The 23951-nt window shown below is 36.6% G+C and overlaps 1 protein-coding gene and 1 non-coding gene across 2 annotated transcripts in view; one reads left to right on the top strand and one right to left on the bottom strand.

Annotated features, from left to right (window-relative positions):
* The window catches only part of GUCY1A1 (guanylate cyclase 1 soluble subunit alpha 1), an 825102-nt gene that overhangs the window by 335233 nt on the left and 465918 nt on the right, over positions 1–23951 (top strand). The window lies entirely within an intron of this gene.
* LOC126005245 (small nucleolar RNA SNORA51) lies at positions 4231–4367 on the bottom strand. Its single transcript, XR_007494413.1, has one exon. It is a non-coding gene; the product is annotated as a small nucleolar RNA SNORA51 (small nucleolar RNA).

The following is a 23951-nucleotide window of genomic DNA, read 5'->3' as shown; positions in this document are numbered from 1 at the left end:
GTTGCTAGTGTAGTTAATTCTCTACCTGCACTCACTAGTTTTTGTGGTGAGCTTCGTATCATGTGCTGGTCCTTCCAGCCCTCATCTCTATTTTCCCTGGACATTATTGGAAGAATTTTTTTTTAAAACCCATAGATGAGTGAGATAATTCTATGTCTCTCTCTCTCTCCTCTGAGTTATTTGACTCAGCATAATAGATTCCATGTACATCCATGTATAGGAAAATTTTGTGACTCCATCTCTCCTGATGGCTATATAATATTTCCATTGTGTATGTGTACCAGTTTCTTTAGCCTTTTATCTGTTGAAGGGCATCTTGGTTGTTTCCAGAGTCTGTCTATTATAATTAGCACTGTAATGACTATAGGTGTGAGGAAGAGATTTTTGAATTGTATTTTTGTGTTCCTAGGGTATATTCTTAAAAGTGTTATAGCTGTGAGAGTTCAATTTCTAGCTTTTTGAGGAATCTCCATATTGTTTTCCATAAAGGCTATACTAAATGGCATTCCCACCAGCAGTGAATAAGAGTTCCTTTCTCTCCACATCCCCGTCAGCACTAAGTGTTCTTGTTCTTTGTGATGTGTGTCAGTCTCTGCATGCTAGATAGAATAGTTTTGTTTTGCATCTCCCTGATGATTAGTGATGTAAAGCATTTTTTCATGTGCCTTTTGGCCATTTGTATTTCTTCTTTGAGAAATTGTTCATTTCTTCTTCCTATTTTTGATGGGATTAGATTTTTTTTTCTTGTTAAGTTCTGTCAGTACCTTGAATACTTTTGATATTAGCCCCTTATCTGATGGTATTGGGTGAATAGTTTCTCCCAATCTATGCGTGGCTTTTGTATCCTAGGCACTCCTTCTTTTGAAATCTTAATATAGTCCCATCTGTTTTTCTCTACTTCCACTTGTTTGGAAGTGCTGTTTCCTCCTTGAAGATATGTTTAGGCTTAATGTCATGGAATATTTTGCCTATGTGTTGTTCATACCTTATGATTTCGGGTCTGATATAAAGTTCTTTAATCCATTTGGATTTAACCATTGTCCATGGTGTTAAATGGAAGTCTGAGTTCTTTTTTCTGCATGGCTAACCAGTTGTGCCAACACCACTTGTTGAAGAGGCTTTCCTTGCTCCATTTTGCATTTATTGCACCTTTATCAAAGATATATTCTTTGTATACCTGAAAAACATTCTCTGAATTCTCGTCTATTCCACTGATTTGAGTGTCTGTCTTTATTCCAGTACCATGCTGTTTTAATGACTATAGCTTTGTAATACAATGCAATGTTTGGGAAAGTGATGCCTCCAATATTCCTTTTCCCAAGGGCTGCTCTATTTATTTGTGGGTGTTTCTTGTGAAAATTAATTTCAGGAGTCTTTGTTCCACTTCTTTAAAGAATGTCATAGATATCCTCAGAGGGATGCATTAAATCAGTATAATGATTTGGGGAGTATTGCCATTTTAATGATGTAAATCCTCCCAATCCATGAGCAGGGTATGTGTCTCCATTTCCTTATGTCTTCTTTTAGTTCTTGAAGCAGAGTTTTGTAGTTTTCTTTGTATAGGTCCTTCCCATTCTTACTTAATTTGACTCCAAGATATGTAAGTTTGTGTGGCACTAATTTGAATGTGATTTTTTTAATATTCATTTCTTCTCTATCAATTACTGGTGTACATGAAGGCCATTGCTTTTGTGTGTTAATTTTGTAGCCTGCACTTTGCTATATGAATCTCTGGTTTCTAGAAGCTTTTTGGTAGAGTTTTTCAGAGTCTCCAAATACAGGATCCATGTCTTCTACAAGATGTGAGAGGCTTGATTTCTTCCTTTCCTATCTTGATGCCCTTGATATGTTTTTTCTTGGCCTCATTTTTATGACGAGAACTTCCAGCACTACGTTGAATAGTAGTGGTGAGGGAGGGACAGCCTTGGCTGTGGCCCAAAAAACAAAAAAACAAAAAACAAAGAAAAGAAAATATTCTGGGTCTGGCGAAAGACAGCGTTTCGATCTCCCGGTGTGTCCCATACGGGTCTCCCAAGTCAGGGGCAATTTCTGAGCGCTTAGCCAAGAGAGTAACCCCTGAGCATCAAATGGGGTTGTGGCCCGGAAAAAACAAAAAAAAAAAAAAAAAAAAGAATCTCTGCTATAGGGACAGAAGCAATAGCGCATCAGTAAGGCATTTGCCTTGTATGCTGCTGACCCAGAATGGACCTGGGTTGGATCCCCAGAGTCCCATATGGTCCCCCTAGCCAGGAGTGATTTCCTGAGCACATAGCCAGGAGGTAACCCCTGAGTGTCACGAATGTGGCCCCAAATCAAACAACAAACCCCCCCCCCAAAAAAAAAACAAACAAAACAGAATAAAAGAATCTGTGCTCTAGAGGCGGGGTAGTAGTAGCACCAGTGTATAGTGTTTGCCTTGCATGAGGCTGACCCAGGACAGACGAGGGTTGTTGATCCCCTGGCATCCCATCTTGTCCCCTGAACCAGGAGTAACCTGGATGATTGTCAACTGGTGTGCCCCATCCCCCCTCCCTCCAAAAAATACATGCGTGGCTTGGATCAGACTGGTCAAGTCCTGCTCAGGCCTCCTATATACGCAGCCACAGCAACAGCACAGCACAGATGCTTAGTCCTGCCAGATCCATGAGGCAGCCATGGAGTTTGTCTGGAGTTCATTTATTATTCCCGACTTGGAGATTATCTTGGGCACACGATTTCTCCGGGAGCCTTTGAAACTCCGGTTGGAGCCAGAAATTGTTCTTTTCTAGAAATTCAGGCCATTCCTCTACACAAATGCTTCGAATCCTTTTTTAGCAGAAAAGAATTTCGGGGGTAAAAGAAAATCATATAATTATAAAATAATTAATATTATTATTGCAATTGTATGTTAACATTTAAGGGAAATATACAAATATATAGATATAAAAATAAAAGTATGTCCATGTATTTTTAAATTAAGGCATTTGAATTTTATTGTATAGTCACAAGAATAAGTTTGTTTTAGGATGAAGAAGATATTAGAAAAGAAATTTTCCCATACACAATAAAACTAGAATTAAGTTTAGAAACTAGAAGTTATACTGAGTGTTCTTTAAGTTCTTTGATACATAAGTGAATGTACATTAATGATATTATTAAACTAGTGTTATATTATATAACAATGTAATAATAACTTTATTGTTAATTATTATTCACAAGACATTTTAAAGGGTAGAAAATGCCAAATTCTATGTTTTTTTTATATAGTTTTTGGGGTCACACTTAGCATGGCTCAAGGTAATAAACCTGGTTCTGATTAAGGAATCACTACTTCTGGTGATGCTTGGCACGACTATATGGGGATGCTGGGGTCAAACACAGGTTGGCTGCTTGTAAAGCAACTCCTTACCCACTATTTGATAGCACACAGCTCCTAATTCCATATTTTATTGTCCATTTTGATTCCTCCCCAATTATTACACATAGGGCATTAAAAAGAGATTATTATAAACTGGAGCAAAAGAATAACTTGAATTTATCCTCTACCCTAGCAAAGCTTGATTCCCAAAGCCACAGGGCTTATCCTGAGCACAAAACTAAGAACAGCCACTGAACACCACCCACCCCATGTGTCTCCAAACTAAACAAACAAATGATCCATTTGCTTTGTCATCAATTCCAAAACTTAATTTCCATTTTCCAAATTTTAAATTCAAATATTAGAGGAAAACAAATGTCTCTTAATTATCACAGAATCTTTATAGCTGGGAGGAACTTTAAAAAAGTTTCCTAAGTAGATAATTAAATATTCAGTTGGAAAAAATTAAGCACTGCACTTGTGATTTATTCAAAAATCATAGAACTGTGAGAACAGAAGAAAAGTAAAGGGAAGAGAAAGATAAGAAAAAGGGAGGTTCCAGAGAAAACAGAGGGTATAATACTTGGTCAAGCAGAGCATTAGGAACAGAGACTGAGTTTTTTTCAGGGCTGGCAAAATCTAACTCCATCCTTTTAAATTCTTTGCTCATGTTTACTTTACTACTTACTCCACATCCTTTCAGTTCTTCACAGGGGAAATTAACTCTATGTTTCTTCTAGACTAAATGTGTGGTTTGTAGACTTCTAATGTTATATTTTCCATATAGCCACTTAATTACCTAGATTTTAATTTCTTGTGGGTTACAAATACTGCAGGGATAACTAGAGGCTGGCTTATAGTGGTATACTTAATACATTTTTCTTTTTTCTTTTTTTTGTCCCCCAATTCACAATACAGGCCAGGCCAAAGGACCTGTGTTGAAGTGTTTATTGGGGGTGCATTTACCATACCTCTTCTTTTCTATAAAGTCAGTGTAAAGAACACAGCCTGTGGTAAGAATTGGGAGGCCCTTTATATTTTCTTCAATATGTTTTTTTAAGAAAAATCTTATTAGTTATGTTTTGCGTTCCAGTATTATTTATGTCTAATAAATTTTAAACTCATCCCTTTATAATTTGAATAATTTGAAAGGCTTCATTCTTCCAACCAGTGCCTTGTTAACTTTCCTTTTACAATGCCTTACACCTGATATATTTGTAGCATTTTTCTTTAAGTTAAGGACCACCCTTGTATACTCAAATTCATTTTTACTTGATCATGAAATCGTAAAAACCATTTAGATGATAAATTCTGTGTTCAGAACAGTATTATTATGGTGATCAAGACGGCTGGCAGAGATAAATGCCTTGCTTTGCTTGTCATAAGTGACCTGTTGAAAGAACCTGTGATTTTGTTGTAAGAGGTTATAGAGTACTTGAGCATTAATAACTTCAAGAACTTTCTAGAATTCTAGAAGTTTGGAAATACCTTTTTAAAAATCATTCAAGTACAATGTAAGATGGTCAATAACTTTTTGATTTGAGGCTAACATATTATAGACAAAGCCAAAATTCTAATAGCTTATTTGTACCCATTGTCATTGTTTTAAAATATTTTGGGATGCAAAATTTAATACCTATGACTGATATCTCTGATAATTTTTCTAAGTGAAAGTGTTATTTTTCCCTTAAAATCCATATGCTCTGTTTGCAACAGCTCTGAATTCTGTCAGTAGAATGTATTTGATACCAATACACATACAATCACACATATAAACACACCTGATTATTCAGCAGTAAATTGTTTTTGAGTTTTTGTGTTGCATCAGTGCTTTTAATCACTTCTGAATGAGTGCCCAGGAGTTAGTAAAGGGTTATTAGAGGTCTAGAAAAGGTGGGCTGAGATTTGCCTTATGATGAAGTACTGTCTGCAAGCAGGAAATCCCTAGTTTGAGGACCTAAAGGGCAGCAAACAAATATCTGCTCTTTTTTAGATTAAGAAGAAACTATCTTTAATCAGAGTAGATGATAATGTTCTTGGGAGAAAAAGTGTAGGAGAAGCAATGGCATCATTTGTATTCACTTGAAAAGGTTAGGTCTTATGGGGAAAGGAAGAGGTCAGGTTGGCCATTAAAAAGAAGAACTTTCCAAATAATTGGTGTGACCTTAAATATAGTGATGCCAAGGTGGGCAATATAGAAAATGACCCAAGAATACTTTAAACAGCATGTATTGACATCTCTGCCTCAGAGGCACTTTCCAAGGGTTTAAAGGTAAACTGTGGGTGTGAAACAGACATAGAACATGCTCTTAGGATCTTTATTTAAGAAATCAGGTATTCCTGAAAGGAAAAGAATCACCCAACTATGTAAACTTAAAAGCCTTACAAAAAAAAAAAAAAAAAAAGGATGTGAGGCAGTTGAGTTCTGGAGAAGCTAAGAACTTTTAGTTTAGAGATATTTCAGCTGTTTAGCAAGATGAGATAATTGTTGTGTCTCTGAACGCATTTCTGATTTCTAATTGAAAAGTTACTTTTTTTTTTGTTTGGTTTTTGTTTGGTGGCCACTCGTGACTCTGCACTAAAATTTATTCTTCCTGATATTTGGGGGGGGGGGGGCGTGCGGGGAGAGAGAATAGCATGTTGGGAATCCAAGCCACATAGGCCACATAAAAGCAAGTGCCTACCCTATCTGACCAGTGAAAGTTTCTTAAGGCAAGAAATATTTCACCAAGTATTCACACTAAATAGCTGATTTACAAGTAATTTAATCCCTCCTCCCTCCCTCCCTCCCTCCTCCCTCCCTCCCTCCCTCCCCTCCCTCCCTCCTCCTTCCTTCCTTCCTTCCTTCTCCTTCCTTCCTTCCTTCCTTCCTCCCTCCCCCCCCAGTTGGTGCTGGGGGTTGCTTTTGGTATTACTCTGGGGACCATATGGCACCAGTGCATGCAAAACAAGTACTGAGTTTAAGTTACCTTTTTAGACTTGCCAGAAATTTCTGTGCTCCAGGATCACTTTCCTTTGCTTTGTTTTGTTTTTGGTTGGCCATTCTCATTGTTTACCTTCATAATTATCCGTTTCACTCCTGGTGATACTCAGGGGACCAAATAGGAATGGAGATCAATTCTGGCTTGACTGCAAGGCAAACACTTTACCAACTATACTTTCTCTTAAACCACTGCCTAGCAAGTTCTGAAGTGCATGACATGTCCTTATAATACAGATCAAACTCTCCCTTCTTTCATTTATTGTCATGTTAGCAGTATGTCAGCCTCGATTGGTACTTGTCAAAAATTAAGCATATTCAAAGTAGCTGAGGAGCTTAATAATTGAAGATTGTATCTCTCAACTCAATAGTTTCTTGGGTTGCTGTACAGGGATTTTGGAGGGGATTAATGCCTGAACTTTACTCTGGTATAAGACTGTTATAGGTGACTCTGACCAACAGAACCTTAGGAATTTGATTTAACAAATACAGACCTAGCTTATATATTATATATTCTATTCATACTGAGTATTTGTTAGTCTTTCTACTATACTTATCTACCAAAACAACAACAACAACACTTAATAGGACGGAAAGTATGTTTTCCTGTGATAAGTAACATAATTGAGGTAATTGATGCCTTCAAACAAACCATTTCTTAATCAAATTTCAATGTGCTAACAAGCTCAGAGCAAGATGAATGAACCAGTCAACAGTCCTATTATAGCTATTTTTATACTGCCACAATATAGGAAAAATTAAAAAAGATATCAGCATATATATTTCTTTAATTTTACCTGTTTTGATTCTGCTTGATATGAAACCTACAAGAAAAAGTCTTGCCTGGGATAAAAAACTTAGGTCAAAACCAGGGCACAGAGATTGAATAACCTGACATTCTTACCCCTATCCACACCAGCAACATATGTATATATATGAAATAAATAAAAATAAATTTAAAAAAATAATTAAAGAAAAGAAGTGATGTAAGAGGCTACCTTACGGGCCCAGAGAGATAGCACAGCGGCGTTTGCCTTGCAAGCAGCCGATCCAGGACCAAAGGTGGTTGGTTAAAATCCCAGTGCCCCATATGGTCCCCCGTGCCTGCCTGGAGCCATTTCTGAGCAGACAGCCAGGAGTAACCTGAGCACCACCGGGTGTGGCCCAAAAACCAAAAACCAAAAAAAAAAAAAAGAGGCTACCTTACATTTGGGAATAAACAGACTAAGAGGCATTATTATAGTGGTATTAAACATATAAAGAAAATATAGGCTTCCCCATTACATCTTTTGAGATATTCTTATGGGGGGGTGAAATCCAGGGCACATTTTCAACATATACACTGGTCTTATTGAGTTTGAGAAATGATTTGCAGCAGAAAGGGGTCAGGTAAAGTCCTTATGCTGGGGGTTCTTCTGGAGCTGATACAGAATCATGCAACAGAATACACTGAGGGAGAGATGAAGGGCCACGGGTATGAGTCAGCAGGAGTGTTGGTTTGTAGTTTCTTGCCCAGGACATGAGATATGGGACTGAGAGGGGTGTCCATTTACTTTGGGAACTGGTGGGTGGCTTATTGGGGCAGGAAGACGGTATTGGTGCCTAATGAGTTAAGAACTGAGGTTAAAGAGTGCTATATAAAGAGGGATATAGGATCAGGATCTGAGGATAAAAGGATAGAAGAATTTCTGAAGGGGGAGGGGATAGTATATAGGAGGGGGAAATATACACTTTAGGCATGGATTGTTTACAATTTAGGTTTGGCACTCAGAGAGGAGTCCACTGTCCTACAAACTCATGCCCACATAAAGACAGACATTAGTGATCTATTCTTTTTTTTTTTTTTTTTTTTTTTTGGTTTTTGGGCCACACCCGGGTGACGCTCAGGGGTTACTCCTGGCTATATGCGCTCAGAAGTCGCTCCTGGCTTGGGGGACCATATGGGACGCCGGGGGATCGAACCGCGGTCCGTCTCCTAGGCTAGCGCAGGTAAGGCAGGCACCTTACCTCCAGCGCCACCGCCCGGCCCATAGTGATCTATTCTTAAGATGTTGTTAGAGGCCTGACCCTCATAGGATGCAGCCCTTAAATTTTTTACTTAAAAAAAACTTTTGGTCATTGTCGTTGGAGAGAGAGAGAGAGAGAGAGAGAGAGAGAGAGTGAGAGAGAGAGAGAGATGAGAGGAGAGAGAGATGAGAGGAGGAGAGAGAGAGAGAGAGAGAGAGAGTGAGAGAGAGAGAGAGGAGAGAGAGGAGAGAGAGAGAGAACACAATGGTAGGGCATTTTCCTTGCAAGCAGTCAATCCAGGATGGATGGGGATTCAAATCCCGGCATCCCATATGGTTCTCTGTGCCTGCCAGGAGTGATTTCTGAACTCGGAGTCAGGAGTGAAACTCCCTGAGTGCTGCCAGGTGTGACCCAAAACACAAAACAAAAAAAATTGGTAGAGGGGCACTCTGTTGGTTGAGATTTGATATATGGGTGTTAGATACTGATTCTAGGGCTTCATACCTGTAAGGACTTGCACTCTACCTCACATGGTTTACATCCCTGACCCATCTGATTTATTTTTGAAGTTGCAGAATAAATTTTGTACCATCTTAAAAAATAAAGGTATCAGCAAATAGAAATGCCTAGGTGATTGATAAGTTTTCCTATAATAATTTTGTTCATCATTAATTAGGATCAAGAAAATCACTTAGTGATAATAAAAATTGTAGACTGTATCACTGGAAAATGAATTTTTTTATTTGAGCAGATAGTAAATTATTAAATTAACAGTTTCAGAGATTATTTCCAAAAAACCTAACAAACAACCGCGAATATATCATCTATACATAATAACATGATTGTCAGAAACATAAGAGCTCTATTGATAAAAATCTAAAAGGTGAAATGAAACCCTAAAATATATTTTTACACACTTATTATTCCTCAGCTTATACGGACTCACATACTTTTCTTGTTTCTGTTCAGTTTTTATTCAGCATTGTGTTATATTACACAAGTGAGAAGGTGATGATGGCGGAAAAAAGAAAAAAAGCAACAAAATAAAAACTCACATGTTTAATTTTTAAGGTGCTTTGAGTGGGAGAAAAAAGATGCCAAGAGACACACAAGTGTTAAACAATAATTATCTTGAACAGAAGTGGACATAAGCATGATCTCAAAGGAAGAGCAGTAGAGGACAGTTTTCTAGATGAGTTTTAAGGGGAGTTGAAAACACCTCCTGGTGATTTGAAATGAATTGGATTGAGAATGTAAAGCATTTCTTTTGAATATTTTTTATAATTGTCTGGAATTGAGTTGTAAGTATAATTTGTCTTAGGGGCACAGAAAAAAAGGGGGGGGGGATTTGCAACATGGCCAAAAGGAAGGGGGTTGTCCGAGGAACGATCTGAGGTGAGAAAAGTTTGAGTCAAGTAGAGTCAGCACTGACCACCAGATTTCCCAACTCCTTAAACCAGCAGTGCCAAATTTGATTTTAATTAAGACCCTGGTTTAGAAGAACTAAAGGAGGCTGGAAGAGAGGGGATTTATTTGGATGATACAATAATGATTCCATTCCTTCTAAGAGATACTATGAATTGCACAGATAAAGATTGAGAATGCACTGCATGTCATTTTGCTGGAACCACTATCTTCTTTATCCAAACTGATGACTCAATAAAGTCAAGAAGAAACATGAAGGATTACAATGACATAATTTAGATAAAAAAATATAGGAAATTAGGTTTTTTGGGTAATGTTTTATTCTGGTCACTTCTCTCTCCTTTCTCTCTCTCTACCCTACCTACTACTACATAACCTACCTATAATCTATCTATCTATCTATCCTATCTATCTATCTATCTATCTATCTATCTATCTATCTATCTTACTATCATTGTCATGATAGTTGTTAGTGTAATTATTTCTTTAACAGGTGCTCACCACTCTCTGTGTTAATCTTCATATCATGGGCTAGTTCTTCTGGCCCTCCATCTCTATTGTCTTTGGGTATTTATTACCATATATTATCACCTATTTTTCTTAAATCCACCACGATGAGACAATTCCTGTGTTTCTCTCTCTCTCACTCTCTCTCTCCTTCTCTCTCTGACTCCAGCATAGTGTTTCTTTAAAGACTCTTTCAGTCAGTTAATAGCTTTCCTAAAAATATGTTCAAAACTAATGACATTTTATAAGAATTCCCAAGTAGTAAATAATATAATTAACTAAATTAAATGGTATTTTTCTTTTCTTTTGGTTTTCCTGGGTTATACCTGATGGTGCTCAAGGTCTACTCTTGGCTCCACACTCAGAAATCACTCATGGCAGGTGCTTGGGGCACCCTATAGAATGCTGGGAAAATTAAACCAGCTTCTTGCTACTTGCAAAGCAATCAATCTTTCTTGTTGTTACCTAATTTCTTACACCTTGGGCTGAGGGGATAGCACAGCAATAGGGTGTTTACCTTGCAAGTTGCCTACAGGAAAGACGTTTGGTTTGAATCCTGGTTGTAACCATATGTCCCCTGAGCCAGGAGCGATTTCTGAGTGCATAGCCAGGAAGTAACCCCTAAGCGTCACTATAAAAACACTGCTCCAAGAAATAAGAGAGGGACACGTAGGGAATGGAAACACATACCCTGCTCATGGATTGGCAGGTTCAACATCATTAAAATGGGCAATACTCTCCAAGGAATTGTACAAGATTTAACGCGATTCCTCTAAAGAGACCCATGACATTCTTCAAAGAAGTAGATATCAAACTCTTCTGATAATTCATTTGGAACAATAAACACCCTCAAATAGCTAAAGCACTCTTTGGAAAAAGGAATAATGGGAGGGCATTACTTTCCCCAATTTTATGCTGTATTCAAAGCAATAGTTATCAAAAAGCATGGTATTGGAATAAAGACAGACTCTCAGATCAGTGGAATAGGCCCTGAGTAGCTCAGAGAATGTTCCCCAGACATACAGCCACCTCGTTTTTGTAAAAGAAACAAGAAATCCTAAATGGAGCTAGAAAAGCCTCTTCAAATAGTGGTGTGGCACAAATGTTAGCCACTTGCAAAAAAGCGAACTTGGGACCCTCCAGCTAACATCATGTATGAAGGTAAAATCCAAATAGATTAAAGACCTTGATATCAGATCTGAAACCATAAGGTATATAGAACAAAATGTAGATAAAACACTCCATGGACATTGAGACTCAAAGGCATCTTTAAGGAGGGAAGAAAACAACACTCTCAGAACAAGTGGAAGCAGAGATAAATGGATGGGACTATATTAAGCCAAGATGCTTCTGCACCTCTAAAGGAGATAGTGCCCCCAGAGATTACAGAGACTACCACTTAGTGGGAGAAATTATTCACCCCAATACCCATCAGATCAGGAACTAATATCCAAAATATACAAGGGTACTGAGGCTCTTTACAAGAGAAAAAACCTATCTAACCCCATCAAAAAAATGCGGACAAGAAATGAACAATTTGTCAAAGAAGAAATACAAATGGCCAAAAGGCACATGAAAAAATGCTCCACATCACTAATCATTAGGGAGATGCAAATCAAAACAACTATGAGGTACCATTTTAAGCCACAGAGATTGGCGCACATCACAAAAAATGGCAATAAGCAGTGCTGGTGGGGATGTGAAGAGAAAGGAACTCCTATTTACCGCTGGTTGGAATGCTATCTAGTCCAACCTTTATGAAAATCGATATGGAAATTCCTCCAAAAACTGGAAATTGAGCTTCCATACAATCCAGCTATACCACTCCTAGGGATATACCCTAGGAACATAAAAATACAATACAAAAATCCCTTCTTCACATCTATATTCGTTGCAGCACTATTTACAATAGCCAGACTCTGGAAACAACCAAGATGTCCTTCAACAGACGAATGGTTAAAGAAACTGTGGTACATATACACAATGGAATTTATGCAACAGTCAGGAGAGATGAAGTCATGAAATTTTCCCATACATGGATGTACTTGGAATTTATTATGCTGAGTGAAATAAGTCAGAGGGAGAGAAAAAAAAACACAGAATAGTCTCACTCATCTATGGGTTTTAGGAAAAATAAAAGACAGTTTTGCAGTAATTCTTCCTAAAGTGATGATGAACATTTTCCATATTCCTATTGGCCATTTATTGATCTTACTCAGAGAAGTGCCTGTTCATTTTTCCTCTCCATTCATTCTTAAAGTAAATATAATACTGCCATTCTCCATCTTGGACATTTTTCCTCATCTCAATCTGTGACATATCATCTTAATTGTTTTAACCATCCGGAGAATCTTGTTTTGACTCTTAAACACCTTTCTATCTGGTGTCTACCTCTTTCTCTTCAAATATCCCTCATACTCCTATAAATAAATATACCAAAATAAAGTATTTTATTTCAAAAAATTGATATTAATAATGTATGATTATGTCTAGAGACATAATCTACAGTGTTTGCACTGTAATGCAAACACTCACTAGTTATGTTTTCCCCCTTCCAATTTTATGAAAACTTTTGAAAGCTATATGTATATACACAATATCATATTGTAAAATGAATACCTCCTAAGTTTAGTTAGCACTCATCATGTCATATAATTACAAAAACAAAGGGGAAAGAAAATGTACCCTTGTGATAGGAACCCTTCACAACTTTTCACACTTTCAAATCAGCTGTGACACTGCCACTCTCACTTCCTGTTCCCCATGAAGTTTTCATGTTGAAATGCTTTTTATCCCAACAGCCATTACAAACCCTATTCACAAAAACAAGATGTCATTAAAAGTGTTGGTAATCTCATGTTGAATCTGTGAACTAAACTCAAGTAGTTTTTATACAGTGTCTAATAAGAGTCAAGCATTTCTATCCAACATATGTTGAGAAAGGATAAGTTTTCCCTTCAAAATTCAAAATATGTCTTAAGGGATCATTTGCATTTTTTGTGATAGCCTGAGTACTGAGAGCAGTCGAGAATTATGGGCTTAGAGCCATGTGAAATTGTTCACTATTGTGCAATATGTTTTAGAGATAACATCTATTGCAAACATTAGCTAGTGTGAACATATACAAATAGCCACTTTAGGAAGCTCAAATTAAGCAACAACAAATTTCTAAAAGTTATGCAATAATATTGTAAATATTAAATAGCTTATTTTAAATTTATACAATATCACTTGATGCAAAAGTAAAGAGAAGCAGTTCATTGACTTTCAGTGTCAGATGCCCTTAAATATGCTCTCTCCTATTTCTTTAATGGACTTTCCCTTTTTATTTAATAATTAATAACCTTGTACAATCTAATGTATATGTGATATTTATTCATTTCCCAAGTCTTCATCTATTACCTTTAAGTGTGATTTATATATTTATTTCAACTTTTATATAGATTCTTAGCAATTGACTCATTTTTATCAACAATTATAAAATACTTCATTTTTTATAAATAATTGAATAAAATGAATAAATAAATAAAGTAATTATAAAATAATTTCTTTGTGTTTTAATAATTTCTTGGCCCAATTGACTCCATTTAATGCAGTAAATACTTGTTTTAAAAATTTTTTTTTTCCTAGGGGATGTAGAGATAATATAGTGGCAGTAGGTCACTTGCCTTGCACATAGGCAGCCTGGGATACAATTTCCAGCATCCCATATGGTCCACGCAAGCACATTCAGGAGTGATCCCTGACTGCCAAAGCCTGAAGGTAGCCCTGATCATCATCTGGAAAAAACAAAACCGACAAAAATCATTCTTTTTCAAGTCTATTGCTTATAGAAATGGCAAATTTTTTAAAAATTCACTTTGGAATCTGGGCATTTCAATGTATGTTTATTGTTTGTGATTTCTTTTCTTCTTCTCCTATTCTTTCTTTTCTTTGTTTCTTTTTTCTTTGTTTCTTTCTTTTCTCTTTCTTTCTTCTTCTTTTTCTTCTTTCCTTCTTTCCTTTCTCTTCCTTTCTTTCTTTCTTTCTTTCCTTTCCTTCTCTTTCTTTCTTTCTTTCTTTCTTTCTTTCTTTCTTTCTTTCTTTCTTTCTTTCTTTCTTTCTTTCTTTCTTTCTTCCTTTCACTTTTGATTATTTAGGAATTTTCTATGTATATTACTAGTTCACTTGCAATTACTTTAACTCTTTAAATTCTAATCTCTTTTCTTTCTTTTTTGTCAAAACTGTAATTAGAAGTTTCCAAACTATGTAGAATAGATTGTGTTTGATGTCTGTGACCTTTACCATATTTAAGACTATTCCTTCTATCGCCACTATCTTGAGCATTTTTATAAGTATACAATGAATCTTGTCAAAATCTTTCTTTGCATCAAATTACATAGTTATGTATTTATTTAATATAATATCTGATTTCACCATACTAATTGATTTGTCCATAATTAGCCATTGTTACATCTCTTCAGAAAAAATTGCACTTGGTCAAGATATGTGGTCATTTTAATGCATTATTGAAGTAAATTCTCTAAAGTTTTCTAGAATTATTTTTGCATCTATATTATTTTGGATAATGATTTGTAAATTTTTCTGAGGTTTATTTGCTTTTGGTATCAGGGTTAATATCCTCAAAGGAACTATTTCTTCAATGTTAGAAACAGTGAAAGAGATAAGGTTTTATTTGGTATGTATTTATTGGTATTATATTTAATAATAATCATTTTATAGGGGTTAGTAGTTTAAATTCATAAGAACTCACTAGTAGCTCATCTTGACTTGGACTTTTTGCTTTAGGGAAAATTTATATTACAATTTCAATTTTTCCATGTCTTTGGTCCGTTTACAATTTCAATTTTCTTCCATGTCCTTTGGTCTGTTTAAATTTATATTTTCTCCCTATTACATCTTGTGGGTGCTATGTAATTCTAAAAGTTTGTCCAACTTTTTTTAAATTATTCTTTATTTAAACACCGTAATTACAATATGATAGTAATTGTATGATTAGTCATGTAAAGAACACCCCCCTACACCAGTGCAAGATTCCTACCACCAATTTCCAGATCTCCCCCTACTCCCCACCTAGTGTCCCCAACACCCCTGATACTCGAGAAGCAGCTTCTACTTCCCTCATTCTTCACATTGTTCTGATAGGTTTCAGTGTAGGTTATTTCTCTAACTGCACTCATCACTCTATGTGATGAGCTTCATGTCATGAGCTGCCCCTACCAGCCTCATCTTTCTTGTCTCTGAGATACTGTTAAAAATGTCTCTTTCATTTTTCTTTCAAAACCAATAAATGAGTGAAACCCTTTCTGCATCTTCTCTCTCCCTTTGACTTACTTCACTCCGCATTATAGATTCCATGTACATCCATGTATAGGGAAAATTTTCAAGTCTTCATCTCCTCCTGACGGCTGCATAGTATTCCATTGTGGTATATGTACACAGTTATCTTTAGCCACTCATCTGTTGAAGGGCATCTTGATTGTTTCCAGAGTCCTGGCTATTGTAAATAGTGCTGCAATGAATATAAGGTGTGAGAAAGGGATTTTTGTATTGTATTATTTGTGTTCCTTGGGTATATTCCTAGGAGTGGGAGAGCTGGATCGCTTATGGGAGCTCATTTTCCAGCTTGTGGAGGAATCTCCATATTCGCTTTCCATAAGGTTGGAGTTTGTCCCAATTTTTAAAATTTCCTCAATTCTGTTTGGCAGGTACTTTTTTTTTTTTTTTTGGGTTTTTTTTTGGATCACACCCAGCGTTACTCAGGGACTAGGCATAGGGGACTATATGGAATGCTGGATTTCAAAACCGTCTATCCTGAATCAGCTGTAGGCAAGGCAAATGCCCTACTGCTAGGTGCTATCTCTTTAGCCCCATGTTTGCTAGTACTCTTTGTGTAGAGATAGAGTCTACTTATTATTATGGATTTTGGTTGAACTTTGTTATTCAGACCTTGCCTAAGAAATGCTAAAATTATGATTTCACAAAAATGAAAACAATATACATTTAATATTCTTTAACTGGACAAGATAAAGATACATTCTTTTTGAATGTGTTTTTAATTTAAACATCCTGGATTCTAGTTGTTCATAATATAGGGGTTTTTTCCCTATAGATAAAGTTGTGTTCATAATTGAGTTTACAAGTCATACAATGTACAATAACCTTTACCATTGCACATTTTCTCTGCCATCATGTGTTATTAGTTTCCCTCTCGTCTTCACTGATGCCCTCCTTTTCTCCCCCTCCCTCTCTCCTCCCCCCTCTTTTCTATGTGGGCATTGTGGATTGTACTACTATTTACAGTAGTCTTTTTATATCTGTTTTACTTAACTTATTGGATCAATAATTATCAATAGCATAACTCTAGAAGCTTAGATTTTTTTGTTTGGTTAATTAATTTTGAGTAAAAGGCACACAACAGTGTCAGAGGTTACTCTAGGTTCTGTGGCTCAGACCAATTTACTCCTCCTGAACATGTTTGAGGGACCATATGAAATGCCAGGGATTGACACCCAGGTCTAGTCACATTGCAAGGCAAACACCCCTACACTCTGGCTCTCATAGCTTGAATTTTCCCCAGCTTTCATTTTTGTTTAATTTTCGTTTTTATAGCATTTATGATAGTGAAAAGACACTTAATATAATTTCAGTTTTTATTAATTTATTGACACTTTATATTTTAACAAGCACAATTTATTACTCCCTGCCCCTCACCCCCCACCGCTACATATATACACTTATCATTCCTGGATAGAATCCTGCATCTTAAATTTTTCTTTTAAATTGCAGCTTGTTGCTGAAATGGCAGGATTCTTTTTTAGGAGAGGGTGTACCCAGGATCAAATCTGTCTAGAATGATGAGGTTTCACACATGTTCCATTTAAATGCAAGGGCTTTTTTTTTAGGGTTTTCTTTTTGTTTTGGGACCAACACATGGCTGTGCTCAGGAGACCCATACAGGATGTTGGAGATTAGTCCCAAGTTTCACTGTATATAAGGTAAGCACCTCACAATTTCTACTAGTTCTCTGACTCCTGATTAATGCAAGTTTTGGTGTAGATGTTTACTGTGACTTTGAGAGAATGCGACACATTTTTTCAGGTCAGCTCTCTGGACCCTGCTTTGCATTGTGGAATTCTTATTATTTTATTTTATTTTTATTTATTTTGGTTTTTCGGGCCACACCGTTTTATGCTCAAGGGTTACTCCTAGCTAAGCACTCAGAAATTGCCCCTGGGCTTGGGGGACCATATGGGGACGCCGGGGGATCGAAACCGCGGGTCCCTTCCTTGGCTAGCACTGACAAGGCATCACACCTTACCTCTAGCGCCACCTCGCCGGCCCCACATTGTAGAATTTTTAAAAGCTTGTTCTTTTCCTGAAAATTCCTTTTTAGTGGGGGTTAAAAGTAAACAAATGAATACATAATTAAAAAGCAAGCAAACAAATCAGTACAAAAATGCAGTGTAAAGAAAGGGGTGTGTGAGAATACCGTTTGTTAGAGAGAACCATTAATTCCTTTCTCCCGCTACACTCAGAGATTGAAAAATCCTTCCTGGGGGCAGGAGCGATGGTGTTTGAACTCGCACTCGGCTGGACCTAGGACGGACCTGAGGTTCGATTTCCCCCCCCACCCCCAATGTCCCATCATGGTCCCCCCAAGCCAGGAGTGATTTCTGAGTGCATAGCCAGGAGTAACCACTGGAGCATCACTGGTTGCGGCTGTCAAAAAAAACAAACAAGCAAAAATCCTGATGGGGTTGTGGCCCCAAAACAAAACAAAAACCAAACAAACAAAGAAAATCCTTTCTTTTTTTGTGTCCATGACTTGACGTCAGAGCATTTTTTTTTTCCTTTAACCAAAAGGACGGGGGGTCGGTAAGAGATATTCTGGGACTTGAAAGGTTCAAATTTAGAAGTTTTGTAGGGTTTTGCCTGGGGATCTAATTTTCCTTTTATGAAAAAGTCAACAAATCATGCCACAAACCAAATTATTCTGAGATTGCCAGGTGCAGTGAGAGAAGAATACAATCCAACCTCTAGCAATTATGTTCAATCAGCTCAGCATCCAGATGTGTGGAGTGAAGCATATTAGCCTTGTGGGGAAAATTAGACCACCCTGACCTTTCAGTTGATGTCACGGTGTATCCTAACTGAATCACTTTTTCTAAGCATTTCCTGAATTTATAGTTCACCGTTAGAAGCTAGAATCGGCTGTTTTATAAAAACATTAAGTTTAGGAGAAGTCCTATTGGATAGCACTAAAAAAAAAAATCAGATGCGTTGATCCTTTGTAGTGCTAGGAACACTGTCTTATGAGCATAGGAATCAGTTGAGTTTTTTTGGTAACGTAACATACACCTTATTTTACCTAAAACAAAGTTTTTTCTAATTTTTTTTGTAAACTGTTTGTTTACAACATGGTTTCACCCAAAAACACTGATTGTCTTATATGTAAACCCTACCTGGGCAGGGCAGGCCTCAGGATTGCTGCTCCACCTTGGAGCGAGTCTCTATACTCAATAAAAATGTAGTTCTGGCAGGCAGGAGGGCACTCCCATACTCGGTAGAAGATGACCAGAGTGCTCCACCTTCAACCTGGTTTATATTATTTCTTGTGTGGGACCTTGATTTAGACTCTTTCACCTGGGCCTTAGAGATACAGTATGTGGGGGTGATTTTACAATTTACACTTGTGATTAAAATTCATTCTCTACTAGTTTAAATTTTTGAAAAATAAAGTTTGACTTCTAGGTTTTTTTGTTTGTTTTGTTAAAGACATCACTGATTGACACGTGCCTATTATGTATCTTGTTTAAAGAATGACCATTTTTTGATTTTGTCAAAAGTTTGACGTTGGGCATATCAGTGTTGGGTTTCTGGGTTCTGCCCCTACTCAATATTTATTCCTCTACCCTAGGGTGTGATATGGTAATTGGAGATTACTGGGTTCTTTCTTACTTAGTATTTTTTTTTCCATCCTTAGGGTTGGTCTGGTTCTTTCTAATCTAAAAGCCCTATGTTTCAGGAAGGCAGGGGCATGCATTACTCTGATATTCTTTCATTGACCTTCTTGTTTCTTTTCAGGCCACACCGGTTTGCTGCTCAGGGGTTACTCTGGCTAAGCGCTCAGAAATTGCCCCCTGGCTTCGAGGGGGGGGCATATGGGACGGGGGGGGGAGGGGGGGATCGAACAGCGGTCCTGATCCTTGGCTAGTGTTTGCAAGGCAGAACCTTACCTCTAGCGCCACTTCACTGCCCACCCCCCTTTCTTGTTTTCAAGAGCAGAAGGCTGTGTGTTGGAATTCCAGAACCTGTTCTTGACCCCTTTCTCTCTATAGATTATTTCCTGTGTCATTTGCTTCCAGACCCATGTCTCTCCAGGTCCTGGTTTGGGAGCCTAAGTTTTAATTCATACCTGAGTATAAGTAAATGTTTTCCCTACATTGCCACTTAGCCCATATCCTAGTCACTAATGGTAAAGGCTATGCAAATAGTTCCCATTGTTGGTCAAATCAAGGACCTCTATCTAAGTTTAGTTGATTGAATAACTTCCTCCACAGATCATTTCCTTAATTTTTCCCAGACACACACTTATTAAAAAACTAAGGTTTTCTTCTGATAACCCCAAGTTTATTATTCCCTTGTCTCTCAGAGACTCTAAATCTATTTATGATAATTATTGCTTGACTTTGATATATCCTCAATAGTCTAGAGAAAACCAGTGAAAAATCTCTTTGTAAACTTCATCTATATGTAATGTTATCTTTCCTAGCATAATTCCCATATCAAATTAGAGGTGAATTAATAAGCCTGGTGAATAATAAATCATTTTTTATCAAAAAACAATAGTGACGTTTTAGTGAACTAAACTTACTTGCACAGTTTATTTTGTTAATTTGGATTTGTTTACTTAAGTAAAACATTTTACAATCTTTAAAAATGATATGTAAAAATTAAATACACATTTTTCAACACCTTATGAATGCGTACACCCGAGTAATTTAGAATTAGAGAGCTTTGATTTTACTCACTCATTTTTTTTGAAAATTAAAGTCGATTTGGAGTATATTGTTCAAAACTATTTATGTATGTCTCTAATATGCGACAGGAGAATAAACACTTATTAAATATAATTGAAATTTTTTAAAAAGGGCCGCATGTTTCCTCTTTAGCCATGGGCTTCTGGTGCATGTTTCCTCATAATCAAATGAAAATTTGCATTGATTAAATTCTGAATTCCCCATAAAAATGCCCCTTCCTTTGTTCTGTTTTAAAATTTTGAACTGTGAGTCATTTGCATTTTAAATATTATTTTGGATTTTATTCCTCACCAGCTTCAATATCCATTTGGGATGAATACAAGGATAAAAATTCTCAGCACGATGTTGCATATGTTGCTTACAATCCTGCTTAATTACTTTGAATCTGCAATTAAATATTGAAAATCCAAAATAAAAACTCCAAATCCTTAGAAATAAAATCATAGAAAACAACATGTAAACCTTTCTTAGGGGGGATAAGCAATAACTTCTGCTTTGAATGACTGGCTTCTCTTTTTGATCATTACAGCTGTATTTATAACATAATTCAGACTCATAAAATCAACTCCTCAATTTTGTGGAAATTACATGGTGACCACTTCATGCCTATTTATGAATTTTACTGGTCCATTTATTATAATGGAATTCAAGTATTGTAACAAAGTAGAAGTACTATCTTTTCACCAGAGCAAATGTTATTTTCCCCTCCAAATTAAGATTTTAGAATGGGAAGATATTGAAAATGTAGCATTCATGGGACCAGAGAGATAGCTTGGAGGTAAAGCGTTTGCCCTTGTATGAAGAAGGACGGGTAGTTTGAATCCCAGCATCCCATTATGGTCCCCAAGCCTGTCAAGGAGAGATTTCTGAGCATAGAGCCAGGAGTAATCCCTGAGCGTTGCTGGAGTGTGACCCAAAAACCTAATAAGTAAATAAATAAATAAATAAAATATAAAAAGTTTGTTTTTGAGGCTCAGTTTTTGCAAATATAGTTCAGTTTATAAAACACAAATGATGGAATACTTTTTTATTTCTGTCTAGTTGCTAGAAACACTTCTTTTTTTAAGAGTGGTAGAAGAGCTATACATACTTTTCTAGAGCTGAAATGCTAGGAAAATTATTAAGGCCAAACTAACACAAGGAATATTTGGTTTTGTTTAAGATCAGAGTCAACACTTTGGAAATCATGAGTTTTTAAATTTTGGTTTAATTAACTATAAGTGTACAGTCTGGGAGTTTTTTGTTTGTTTGTTTGTTTTTGGTTTTTGGGTCACATTCGGCAATGATCAGGGGTTTATTCCTGGCTCTACGCTCAGAAATTGCTCTCCCCCAGCAGACTCAGGGGATCATATGGGTTGCCTGGATTCGAATCAACGTCCTTCTGCATGCAAAGCAAACGCCTTACTGCTGTGCTATCTCTCCTGGCCCCAAGTCTGGGAGTATATTTAAAACTATGACCTCTAACTTTTTTTTTTTTTACAATTCTACATTTTATTATCTTTCTGAGACAAACTGAGTTTAGATCATGTGTAGATTACTTTAATTGCCCATTTTTGATTTAGTTTTTTACAAGCATTATAATTGGTTTTTATGATCAACACCAATAATAAAATTTATTTACAACTTGGGGGAAGTCTCCTTGCTTCAGAATTAATTTTAAATTTTTTAGAATTAATTTATATTTAATAAAACCTAACTCCATGGTTATACACTTATCTAAAATATATGTATTATAACTGATCTTCTATGCTTTACTGTCTGGCTTTTTTCTTTTTTTAATGAAGACCATCTCCATAATTGCTTCATTCTAACTCTGAAATACAGAATTGTTAGACATGAGGTTGGAGTCTCATTAGGAAGATCTATTCAATCACAAGTGAAAAAGAAAAGTACTTACTTGGCAATTAAACCTTTGGCTCTGTTTATTTTACATTTATCTACACTGAGGAAATAAATTATAGGGTTGTGAAACACTCTTTTATTACTATTAATTATATTGAAGGGCACGGGCCAGGCTAAAGTTTGGTCAATTCACTCCTTTTCTCTTTTCCCATACTTTATTTTGTCATGCTTACATATGACACAATTGACAGTTTGGACATCTAAAAGTTACTATACTCCATTTAAAATAGAATTATTTTTATTTGGAAGATTGTAATATTATATATTTTTTTTAACTTCTCTTGAAATACAAATATATGATGAAAGGCCTAAGCATTAGTGAATGGCAGCAGGTAGGGTGTTTGCTTTGCACTCAGCTGACCCAGGTTCAATCCCCAGCATCCCACATGGCCCCTGAGCCTGCCAGGAAATGATTTCTGACTGTAAGCCAGAAGTGAAGCACTGAAAATTGCAGAATATGTCCCCAATCTCCCTCCTCCCCCGAAAAAAATCCCAAAAAGGTACAAACTACAAAAGCATAATGATTCCACTTATCTGCTGATATAAAGAATATATAAAGAATAACTGGATAAAAGAATGTAATAGGGTGGGGGGAGGATTTTGACCCCCCAAAGGAAAAGGAAGTAAAAGGAGAGAAAAGAAACCAAGGATCAAGGAGAAGAGGAGGAAGAAGATGAGAAATGGAAGAGATGGGATTATATTTAGTAATGTGAGGGACCAAACCACAGACTAACAACAAGCTGAACAGGTAAGAATAAACTACAACCACCAAAACTTTAAAATGTACCTGTCAAGATGTCAGGACTGGGTGTGAGGGGGGGTCATAGGAGGGGGGCAGCAGTGAACTTGGGGGACATTGGGTGGAGAGAATAGAAGGTGGACAGTGGTCATGGGGTCTGGTGCTTGAAACATTATATGTCTAAAACTCATCTATCAATAATTTTTGTAAATTTTTGGTAAAACTACTAGACCATCCTGGGTCCTAGATTTTGCAGGGCAAGGTCTATGGAACCTGAAGGTACCCTTATCTTCTGAAGGGGAGAGGACACTTGTATTTGTACTTTCTAGGATGCCATGTCCCCCACTATTCCCCACTGTCTTCTCCAGCATAGCTATTGCAGTAATAAGTCATTGGCTCTAGTTATGTAGACATCTGGACTTGAAGCTGTTCCTCTGAAGCTGTTTCTCTATGGAAAAATCAGTGAGCACACATAGTGGTTAGATGCTGAACGGCCAGAGGAAACTAACAAGATTTTACAATAAGAGAATAAGGCCAGCAAAAAATTATTTCTTTCCCGTTTGGACTCATCTGTATACATCACCATTTCCACAACTTTTGTCAAAATGATGCATAGTGATTATATTGCACAGTATATATATAAATGCATATATATGCATATATGCTATACTATAAAATATACCTATTAGATGTTTATAGTCCCCCAAATGTGCTACTTTTCCTAACTATTGTTTGCAATATGACTCAGCAATAAAAATGACTTTAACTCTAGGAAATATACCCTCAGGAACACAAAAATACAATTATAAAAAAATCCCTTCCTTGCACCTATATTCATTGCTAGCACTATTTACCATAGCAAGACTCTGGAAACAGCCAAAATACCCCTTCCACAACAGATGAATGGCTAAAGAAACTGTGTACATAATACAACAATGGAATATTATGCAGCTGTCAGGAGAGATGAAGTCATGAAATTTTCCTATACATGGATGTACATGGAATCTATTA

This window comes from Suncus etruscus, chromosome 3 (genome assembly GCF_024139225.1).
Source record: "Suncus etruscus isolate mSunEtr1 chromosome 3, mSunEtr1.pri.cur, whole genome shotgun sequence".
NCBI classification, from domain to species: domain Eukaryota; kingdom Metazoa; phylum Chordata; class Mammalia; order Eulipotyphla; family Soricidae; genus Suncus; species Suncus etruscus.
The sequence above is the reverse complement of the archived record's forward strand: the minus strand, read 5'-3'. Positions and strand labels throughout refer to the sequence as shown.